A 12,191-nucleotide genomic window follows, 5' to 3' on the forward strand; every position below is an offset into this window, starting at 1 on the left:
CCCTATTTAAATTTTAGATTCTGGTTTTCTCATTGCCACATCCTCTACTATTTCTCTTATAATTATTAGAAGTTCTTGACCTCCTTAGGTTCATAGGTTCATAGGTGTGTACTAGGCTAATGGCCCTGGGGCCTTTACAAGCCTAGCCATAGAATTACCCTAGCATAGTGCCATCCAACCTTAGTTCCCAGTGCCTCTGTTGAGTAAAGCCACCGGTGTTATCCCCTGGGTGAATTTTCTGTTTCCCATCTACTCATCAAGATTTCTCTTGAAGAGGGTCAGCGAGGTGCTCTGCTTGACATGTATGGAAAGTCTGTTCCATAGCATGGGCAGTCTCTGGTTTATGAACTTGTCCCTCCAGCATGTTCTGTTAATTGTGGTAATGAGGTTGAGGTCTCTGGAGCATGTGGTGTGGAGGGATTGGGATTTCTTTAGTAGCATTTCTAACAGAGCTAGGTCAGACATGGCTTTGTAAGTCAAGCAGAGATCACCTCTAAGTAGGTAATATGAGACAGAGAATAGTTGGAGTTTTTTGAGTGTGTCCATATAGGGCCAGTGTTTAAGGCCTAGGATCCTCTTTGTGAGGTACTTTTGCAGCCTCTCCAGTTGTTGCAGGTGTCTAGTGAGTACATGCCAAATGGGGCATTATACTCAATGATTGGCCTAATGAGGGAAGTGTAAAGGGAGACAATGACCTCTTTCTTCCTGGATGCAAAACCCTTAGTAATGAGATGTGCCACATAGAAGGACATTCTGACCAGTGGCAATGTGGTGGTCAAAAGAGAAATTGCTGTCAACCTGTGTTCCCAGATCTGTTATAACACCTTCTGTGTTCAGTGGACAACCATCAATGTGGTAATTCATGGGAACTGGGTTTTTCCCAAAGGGGACGACAACACTTTTTTTGGCATTGAGCTTAAGGCCATGGTTCTGGCACCAGTTGTTGGTCACAGTGAGGCTATTCTGTAGGATGTCAAAATCACTTGGGGAGTTAATAATAGCTCCCAACTTGCAATCATCTGCAAACTTTGTCAGCCAGAGTCCCTTTGTGTTGGCCTGGACTTTAGAGAAGTAGATATCAAACAGGAGAGGACCCAGGACCGAACCCTGTGGGACTCCACTCATGACTAATCGGCAGTCTGACTTGGATTCAGCTACTTTCACACTGTGGGTTCTGTATGTGAGACAGTTTGCAACCCACCTAGTGATATAGGTGTTGATGCCAAGCTTAGTGAGTTTTTCTATGATTCCTGAGTGGGGAATGGTATCAAAAGCCTTGGCCAGATCAAGGTATGCTGTATGAACCACCTTGCCTTCATCTGCAGCTCTGGTGACTGACTCAAAGATGTTGACCAAGTTGATCAGGCATGATCTACTCTTCACAAAACCAAACTGTGTGGGATACAGAGTTTGGCGATTCCCTATATCCTTGTTTATTAGGTCCATGATGATGCGTTCCATAGCTTTACATATCAGACTCATCAGGTTAATGGGGTGATAGCTCTCAGGGTCTCTAGTCGCTCCTTTGTGGAGAGGGATAACTATAGCAGTGCACCATTCAGCAGGGACAAAGCCTGGGGTAAGTCTATGATTGAACAGAGCACAAAGGTGAGGTGTCAATTCACTCTGTAGTGTATGTAGAACACAACCAGGGATATTACCATGTCCCATAGAAGCTGTATTCTTGGCCTTGAACAGTGCTGTTTTAACCTGTGCAGCAGTAATACTGGGTGTCTGGCAATCTATTGGTATTGTGATTGGTCTTTCGGGGTGGGGTAAAGTTGGCACTGAATCTGTCGGCCAGTATACTGGCAATATCTGTTGGCTCAGTATAAGAGGTACCATTGTGCAGTAACACAGAGCAAATCTGGGTATTGACGTGAAGATTCATTACATAACTATAGAAGGCCTTGTGGTTGTCTTTACTATCTAATGCAATTCTGTTTTCCTACCTAGCTTTAGAGGATTTGATGAGGGATCTCAACTTTTAACTTTTTGTTAAGGCAGATAAGGGAATTTTCCAGTCATGGAACTTCACCTTATTCCACATCAGTTTCCTTCTTCTGTTGTAGAGTTTGTTTATGGCAGGGGACCACCAGATTGGCTTCTTTTTTTTTGGAGGAGAGTGTCTTGGTTCTATTGGGTATGCCAAGATCCATGCATTTGTGTACGTGTTTGTACAGTGCATTGGTGTATGATTCTGCAGTCTTTCAAATGTTCTCCATTTGCATGGGTGCTGTGAAGTTAGCCACCTCTGTTTTTAGGATCCCAAAGTTAGCTTTGGAGAAGTTTTTCATGGTGGTTACCATTGCTGGGGGGTTGGAGGGATGTGGATTTCCAAGGTGATTAATTGTTTCATTCAATAGCTAATTAACTTTCCTTTCTATTCCATTTTATATTACCTTTATAAATATCTTATAATCAACACTGTTTATAACACTAATGGTCTCCACTTCTTTATATCTATGTTGTCTCTTTTCTTCCACATGAACTTCACTGCACCCATACATATTTTTTTGTCTTGCATTCCTTTCTATAACCAGTCATTAAAAAACTCCAAAAGAAATTATTTTTGCCATTCTTGCATATCTCTATACATCAAATATTCAATTCCATCCAAACTGTAACAGCTTCTAAGTTTGCTGCTTTTATTTTTTTATTTATTTCAAAGTAATCTTTTCTTCCAGCTCCTCATTATCTTCTTTAGTTAGTTTTTTCAAGTTCCATTTATGTCTTCCTCTAGTTTCATATTTGGCAAATTATTTCATAATATGTTTTCTCATTACTTGCTTTATTTCGTTTTGTGTATTAACTATATTTCCTTTTTCATCTCTTAACTCTCTTATCATTCTATTATTTTCTTTTACCATCTTACTTACATAAGGTGCTACTTCCTCCTTTTTCACTTATAAGAAGTATATTTGTTTGAATAGCATCTTTTTAAAATTTCTTTATTAATTTAATATTTTTTTTTCTAGAAATCTTTCTTTGTTACTTATTATGTGTTTAAAAACATGATTATTGATGTTTTTATATTTACAATTATCTTGTATTCCAAAATCTCTTTTTATATTTTTCTTTGAAAGTTATCCACCAGCTTGTCCAATCTTTATAAAACCTTCTCATATGTACATGATCTAACCATAACTGAACAATTATTTTCCTTATATAATCATTCAGTTCTGCTTCATTTATTTTTTATTACCTCTACTTATTTTTATATATCCTTCCTTTTCTTGAATCTCTATCCAGATTGCTACATGATCTTAAAAAACCATATTTTTTATTCATTTACATAATATTTTTAAACTCTCTGATACTATAAAATAATCAATTTCTGTTCTTAAATTATCTTAATTTCTATGTCCAATGTTTATTGTTCCATAAATACATCTTCCTACTTTTAATTATTTCTGAAATGACTTTAACATCTGCTCTTTATTTTCTGCTATGCCTTAAATCATTGAAAAAATCTCCCACAAATATTATTTGCAAATTGGCACTAACATAATCAAGTTTTTATAAACATAATTTCCATTTGCTTTTGTAAAATGTGTGCGTACAATGTCACAATTCTGTATACTTGTTTCTTCCATTTTATATCCACTATTAACACTCTTCCTAGTACTACCAGTGTATAGTCCAAACTTTTGATAATTTCTTTATTTAAAGTTGCTATACCTGAGCACTTTTCTTTTCCTATATTCCATGTAATGTTTCCTTCCCATAGTTAATTTATTTGTGTTCTCCCTTCTTCCATTAAAACTGTTATATCTATTAATATTATGATATCCATATCCAGCAATCTACAACATTCTAACACACCTAGTCTTCTTTTTACATTCTTTACACTATTCACATATATAGATATGATTCTCATTCTATAGAAAATATGCTGTTATTCTTCATCCTTTTCCTTTCTTATTTTCTTCTATACCTATATTTTTAAATTTTAGTTTTCTGTCCTTTACTCTCTTCCCTATACAATTCCATTTACTTTAAATTCTTACCCACTTATCTTCTCCCTCTTATTTCAAAATACTTATTTCTTCTTCTTTCTATCTCTTCCCTATGTTTTCCTTCACTTCCACCATTATATCTTCCTCATTTTCCTTATGTATCCCTTCTAAGTTATCTACTTTAACATTACCTATTACTTGATCTTCCTTCCTTTCCTGTGTATCTTCTCCTTTTACATCACAATCCATACAAGAATGTCCTCTTTTTTTCACATTTAATACATTTTTGTTCACATTTTTTGCTTCATGGCTAGTTTTACCAGAAAGAAAATGTTTTCTTTTATCACAGTTATTAGTTAAATGGTTATTTTTACCACAACAGAAGCATGTTGGCCAAGGCTGTTGCCACCACTTTAGTGCCTTTTTTAGGAGGTGTTCCAAAGACCAAATTACCACCATAACAGCTACAAGCAAATGCAATCTGAGGGTCATGCTGCTCAACACTAGAAGTCTAAATCTCAAAATGAACTCACTTGAAGCGCTCCTTAAAATGGAGAACATCAACATTTGTGCTGTAACAGAGACCTGGTTCAAGGCAGGAGAAAACACCCCTGCTCTACCAGGTTGTAACTCATTCCACACCTTTCAGGCCCAGAATTTGGATCAAAGTTCAAAAGGTGGTGGTGCTTCCATATTCATAAAGAATGTGCATGCCTCCAGACTGGCAGCACAACATAATGCATCAGAGATACTTCAGGTGCAGCTAACACTGGGTAAGACAGCAATTCAGGTTGTAGTCTGTTATAGGTCCCCAACCATGTCCCAAGACTCACACTCCATGTTCCTAAGCACCATGGATAATATTAGGATCCAACATAAGACTCTCATACTGGGTGACTTCAACTACCCCTCCATTAACTGGGAAAACTACTCATGTACCAATACACTTCCTCAACATTTCCTGGAATTCATTAATTACAATGCCCTGGACCAGCTTGTTCTTACCCCCACTAGAGGTAGCAACATCCTTGACCTGGTCATTACTAACATGGGCAACTGTTGCTCTACACCATTAGTCAACTCCTCTCTGGTTAGATCCAACCACAAACTAATCATCTTGGAAACCCACATTCCTCCCACCCGTCCCAAAAAGGTAACCACCATGAAAAACTTCTTTAAAGCTTACTTTGGGCTCCTAAAAACAAAGGTGGTTAACTTCATGGCACCCATGCAAATGGAGAATAGTTGCATGACCACTAAGTCATACACCGATACACTGTACGAACACATACACAAATGCATGGATCTCGCCATCCCCAATAGAACCAAGATTCTCTCCTCCAAAAAAAAAAGAAGCCAATCTGGTGGTTCCCTGCCATAAAGAAACTGTACAACAGAATGAGGAAACTGATGTAAAATAAGGTGAAGTCCCAAGACTGAAAAGACTCCCTTATCAGCCTCAACAAAAAGTTGAGATCCCACATCAAATCCTCTAAAGCTAGCTATGAAAACAGAGTTGCAGCAGATAGAAAAGACAACCACAAGGCCTTCTATAGTTATGTAAAGAATCTCCACTGCAATACCCAGATTTGCTCTGAGCTATTGCACAATGGTACTTCCTATACCAAGCCAACAGATATTGATAGTATATTAGTCGACAGATTCTGTGCCAACTTTACCCCTCTCTCCCCCACCAAAGGACCAATCACAATATCAGTAGATTGCCATGCACCCAGTATTACTGCTGCACAGCCTAAAACAGCACTGTCCAAGGTCAAGAATACAACTTCTACTGGACCTGACAATATCCCTGGCTGTGTTCTACATGAACTACAGAGTGAACTGGCACTGCACTTGTGTGCCCTGTTCAATCACAGCCTCACCTCAGGCTTTGTCCCCACTGAATGGCTCATTGCTACAGTCATCCCTCTCCACAAAGGAGGAGTGACTACAGACCCTGGAAACTATTGCCTCATTAGCCTGATGAGTCTGACATGCAAAGCTATGGAATGCATCATCATGGACCTAATAAACAAGGATATAGGGAATTTCCAAACTCTGGATCCCACACAGTTTGGTTTTGTGAAGGGTAGATCATGCCTGCTCAACTTGTTCAACTTCCTTGAGTCAGTCACCAGAGCTGTGGATGATGGCAAGGTGGTTCATACAGCCTACCTTGATCTGGCCAAAGCCTTTGATTCCATTCCCCACTCAGCAATCAAAGAAAAACTCATTAAGCTAGGCACCAACCCCTATATCACTAGGTGGGTTACAAACTGGCTCACAGATAGAATCCACAGAGTGAAAGTAGCTGACTCCAAGTCAGACTGCAGACCAATCATGAGTGGAGCCCACAGGGTTCGGTCCTGGGTCCTCTCCTGTTTGCTATCTACTTCTTTGAAGTCCAGGCCAACATGAAGGGACTCTGGCTGACAAAGTTTGCAGACAATTACAAGATGAGAGCTATTATTAACTCCCCATGCAATGTTGACATCCTACAGAAAGGCCTCACTGAGACCAACAACTGGTGTCAGAACCATGGCCTTAAGCTCAATGCCAAAAAATGTGTCACCATCCCCTTTGTGAAAAACCCGGTTCCCATAAATTACCACATCGATGGTAGTCCACTGAACACAGAAGATGTTATAAGAGATCTGGGAAAACAGGTTGAGAGCAACCTCACTTTTGATCATCACATTGCCACTGTGGTCAGAAAGTCCTTCTATATGGCATATCTCATTACTAAGGGTTTTGCATCCAGGAAGAAAGAGGTCATTGTCTTCCTCTACTCTTCCCTCATTAGGCCAATTATCGAGTACAATACCCCATTTGGCATGTACCTCACTAGACACCTGCAACAACTGGAAAGGCCACAAAAGTACCTCACAAAGAGAATCCTAGGCCTTAAACACTTGTCCTATATGGACAGACTCAAAAAAATCCAACTACTCTCTGTCTCATATCACCTACTTAGAGGCAATCTCTGCTTGACTTACAAAAACATGTCTGACCCAGCTCTGTTAGAAACGCTACATCTAAAGAAATCACAATCCATCCACACGACATGCTCCAGAGAACTCAACCTCACTGCCACAATCAACAGAACATACTGGAGGGCAGGTTCATAACCCAGGGTATGCCCATGCTATGGAATAGACTTCCCATACATGTCAAACACAGCACCTCACTGGTCCTCTTCAAGAGAAATCTTGATGAGTGGATGGAAAATAGAAAATTCATCCCGGGGATCACTCCAGTAGCTCTACTCGGCAGAGGCACTGGGAACTAAGGTTGGGTGGCATGACGCCAGGGTAATCCTATGGTTTAGGCTTTTGAAGGCTCAGGGCCATTAGTCTAGTACACATCTACGAACCTATGAACCTATGTCTTTGTCCCCAGTATTTTACTAAGCTCCTGTTCCCTACCACAATGATTATACTAGGCACATGTATTATTTTTTCATTTTGCATTTACAATATAACTCAGCATTCCCATCCTCCATTAAATAAACCTCTGTTGACATAAATTTCTGAAATGTCCATTACATCTCTGCCCACAGTCTTTAGTCTCTTAGAATGTCTTTTTCTACCTCTGTATGAAACTGAATATATAGTCTCTTTTTTGTCTCTCTGTTAAATGCCTCTACAACATACAAGTTACAAGGACTATATTTTTTTTCTAAAAATGTCTCCATGTATTGTGCTTCTTCAAAAAAAAAAAGTCACAAAAATAGTCTTTGTTAATACAAATAAATGGTATTACCTGTGTGGGTTCGATACCCAGTGGTGCTATAACCTTATCCCATACTTGATATCTATCAAGTTCTTTGTCCATCTTGCTACTTACTCTTACACAATACTTTTCTTTTCACTTCTTTTTTCTTTTCCTTTTTTTTGTCAGTCTCTTACAGTTTCTGCATATGATCTTTTCTTCTCTTTCCTTATTTCCTGAACTTCCTCTTCTTGTATTATTTCCTTTATTTTTTCCCAAAGACACTTCTTTTTCACTTTTTGGTTCACTTTGTTCAATCAAATCTTTAAGATACACATCCTGCAACCCTCTGACTGGAGGCTTATAATGATACATCCTGCCTGGTATTTTCCTTCATCCTCGAACAATTTCTGCTGAAATAACATTTCAGTATCTGGACTCACAATGTTTCTCTTATCTCACCAAACCCTTCTTCTTTTTCTTCTGGTCCTCTATTTTCATATTACCCTTATCTGAAAATAAGCTTTTTACAAATGCTTGCTTGCTTTTTCCATTGCTTCACCCTCCATTCTACTTGCACTCTTAATGGTACCATTCTCCTCCATACTACTCCTTGCTTCTCCAAGTCACCTTCGGGTCCAGGCCAGAAGTAAGAAGCACAGCTACAAATTGGGTCTCCATACGCCGAAGCGTAGGGGAAGTTCCCTAATGCCCTGGTTAAATTTCCCTTATTAGTATAAATACCTCCTCAGGTCTACCCTGAAAAAAGGCTACTAGACCACTGGAACTAAACAAGTCAATAAAGGATAAACAAAACAATGATTCAGTAGCCAATGTTTCAGCATGGCATCTGGTCCAAGATGCCCCCAATCAGGTTTAGCATGTGCATTTAGTAAAAATATTTTCGCATTCTACAGCAGAAAGGACAATAAGAAGGAGTATTTTAATAAATGCACAGCTACTTTCCAGGGCTGTCAAAAACTTTTTCACAGACAGCAAAATAAAACCTGAGGGGCTGAGCAAACATATTGGACACTTAATAAATACAATACACAGCAATGCTTCCATTCATAAATCAATAGTTCTTCAGATATGACATCCACACAGGACTGAAGAATTGAGTGATGTAACACTACAAATGGAAAACCTGTCTAAGAAATAGAAAATAAACTTCTGCTTATGACAGTCACACGCAATAGAATAATATTCATTATTATCAGTGAAATGGACTGTGGTGGACATCTGTTTTTAGAGATGGTAAAATAAAATGTATTGGTCTGACGTAATACAAATGCCCATAGTACAGTAGCTGCAGAGTAATTTAATTCACAAGTCAGTAATTCATCATGTAACACTACCACTATTGAAATATACTGTCACAGAAGCACAAACTGATAAGATTTTTTGGACATGCAAAAAGAAATATTTTTGGACATGCAATCAAAATAAATACATTAGTCAGTCTCACATAGACACGGCAACACACAGACATACAGACATATAAACACACACACACACACACACACACACACACACACACACACACACACACACACACACACACACACTATGCATGTATTCAAATACATACGCAGACTTATACCTGTGCATTATACATACAATCACACACACTTACATGTGCATAAATTCATTCTCTTGGATTCACATGAAAGAGCATGCGTGCATGTGCATATACATGCACACACACACACACACACACACACACACACACACACACACACACATACAGATCTATCCACACACACATATGTATACATGTGCACACATGCGCATTCCTGCCTTAGTATATACATGTTCGAACACACACGGAAATTTTATAAAATGTACTACTGCAGTTTTCACACTTAACTTCACATCACATTTCTTTTTTTTTTTATTATAAATGAATAAATAATTTGATTATGAGTGCAGACTAACAAAGTAGATGGAAATTCAATCATACAAAGGTTCCATTTGTTCAGAAGTTTCAAACTTCAAAGACAGGACTACAGCAGAAATGTTGAAGAAACCTGCTCTCTCCCTCCCTCACTCTCTCTCTATAAATATATATATATATATATATATATATATATATATATATATATATATATATATATATATATAAATGGAGTTTTGATCTGGCAAGCAATCCTGATGTCTTTTGTTGAGGCAGACATGACCTAAACTATTCTTTTTGGTACGTTGGGAGTCATTAAGGCATAATATATAGCTATTACACACACTGTACCTTATTGTTGCTGTTGAGTTGTCCACAAAGTGGCTATTAACAGCGATTAACAATCTGTGCTAGTCAAGTAAATTTGATCTTTAAACTCATACAACAGTGTTCAATGCTCTGTGTTTTCCCTCCCAGAAGACGTTTCTTGTGCGAAAGCATTTTTCCCCACACCCATTTAAGTAATTGCTCAAAGCCAATTTGTCACAATAAGTGTACAACAAACTTTCATTTAATGCAGCAGCCACATATGTTCATTAATGCTTATTCCCTTTAGCTATGCACGTCTACAAAGAAAATTAGAAACTGAGTTGGGTTTCTGCCTTGCTCAGAACTGAATATTAGAAAGCCTGTGATCCATCCAAAAATCAAATGCAGATATTCTAATCAGATCTCTCTCTGCTTCTCACTCTCTCTATCTCTCTCTCTCACACACACACACACACACACACACACACACACACACACACACACACACACACACACAGAGAGACATACATACACACAGAAAAATCTCTCAACCTCTTATCTTCAGAAACAGGGAAAATCCAGTAAAATTAGGGGCAAATGCATCAAAGAGGGAGTCTTTCTGAGATGGTAGTACTGTTAACCTGAGAAGTTGAAAAAAAAAACCTGAATGTGAATTAACATCCATTTTCTGAAATAAAAGGAAGTCTATAACTGTAATTATTGTCATTATTTTAAGTGTAATCCACAACCTCTTCTCTCAAAATCACCAGCTTCAGGAGGGTTTAGAAGGGACAGGGCAAATGTTTGTGCCAGTATCAGGGATAATTGACATGCATGCATACAATGGTCACTCCGTCTAATATTTTTTTCTCAATACGATTGAAGGAGGTGGAGGAATGGAATGAAATGTCCCATATATATGCCCTGGTATATGCCACTATATAAACTAATATTTGGTATTTTTGCTTATTCTTTTATGAGCTAACTATAAGGGACTATAGATTTTACAAGAATTTCAAAATACAATTGAACCTTTGCATGCTCTGTGATTTTAAGGTTGAATGGTGATTCTCAGGACTTCTTATTTATCACAGTTATGAGGATGTCAGGAATATAGTCACTGACTGGTGCAGAAGCAACCAGATTTCCACCAGCCATTTCATGGAAACTATGGAGTAGTGCATGGGAAGAAAGGAAAAACTGCTGAAACTGATGCCAGAACTGGAATCCTCTTCTGAAAGATGAACAGTTGCAACTATAGTAGCAATGAGCAACACATGCATAAACATTAGTTTTCCATATAATCTTTTTTATTCAGCATTTCTGATTTTATATAATAGCTGCAGCCTCACAATACAAGATATCATATTTTCTGCTCAAGCCAGTCAAAGCTGCCATATGCAAAGGAATACTCTTATCACAACTCCAATGTGGACTACCCATTATAGTTGAAGCCTCAAATTAAAAATACCCCCACCTTGCAAACCATCAACAATAAACTCTACCGGTTCATTCCTTACTCCCCCATTAATGAACACCACTGCCTAATTTTCATCAAAGTGAAATAGCTCCTTGCACATTTGACAGCCAATATCCTAATAGGATTATTAATTCACAAAGCCTTTTCTTCTGAGACTTTTTTCCCTAAAACTCATAAACATTTAACAAACCCCCCCCCCCCCACATACAATCTCAAGGGTATCTCTCAATTTCAACCCCCACTACTAACTCCAAAAACTAAACTTAATTGTACTGACCATTCATTTTCCATCTTAGTACCCAAACTATGGGACTCCATCATTTCTCAGTCAGAAATGTCCAAATGTACTTGAACTTCAGACAACAGCTCAAGGAGAGTTCTACAGTCAAATGAAGTGCAGCTGCACTCACACAGATCACTTTTCCTGAAACCTGCAACTTTCATACACCCCTTTATCCCTATTTCATCCTTACTTATCTCACCTTGTCAGCCCCTCACCTACTGCCTCTCATTTATCATTCCTCCCTCTTCTCTTTACATCTCTCATACTTCTCTCTTTTCTACTCCTCTTTATTCTGCATGCCTCTCTCTCTATTTCTCTGTCTTCTCTCCATGGTATCCTTCCTGAAAGTATTCTCACATGCCTCATTTAATGTTTTCATACTTCTCTATATAATGATGTGCTGCTATTCCTGCAGCATAAGCCATCTCAATCATTATGGCTAAATCTCATCCAGAAAGTATTGCTAACCATAATTCTATTATTGCATCCATGTTTTGATTTTATAAACAGCTTCTTGAATTAAATGTTGCAGCATATTTTTGCATATGTAAA

The sequence above is a fragment of the Protopterus annectens genome, chromosome 1.part1 (assembly GCF_019279795.1).
Source record: "Protopterus annectens isolate FY-2018-M chromosome 1.part1, PAN1.0, whole genome shotgun sequence".
Lineage (NCBI taxonomy): Eukaryota > Metazoa > Chordata > Ceratodontiformes > Protopteridae > Protopterus > Protopterus annectens.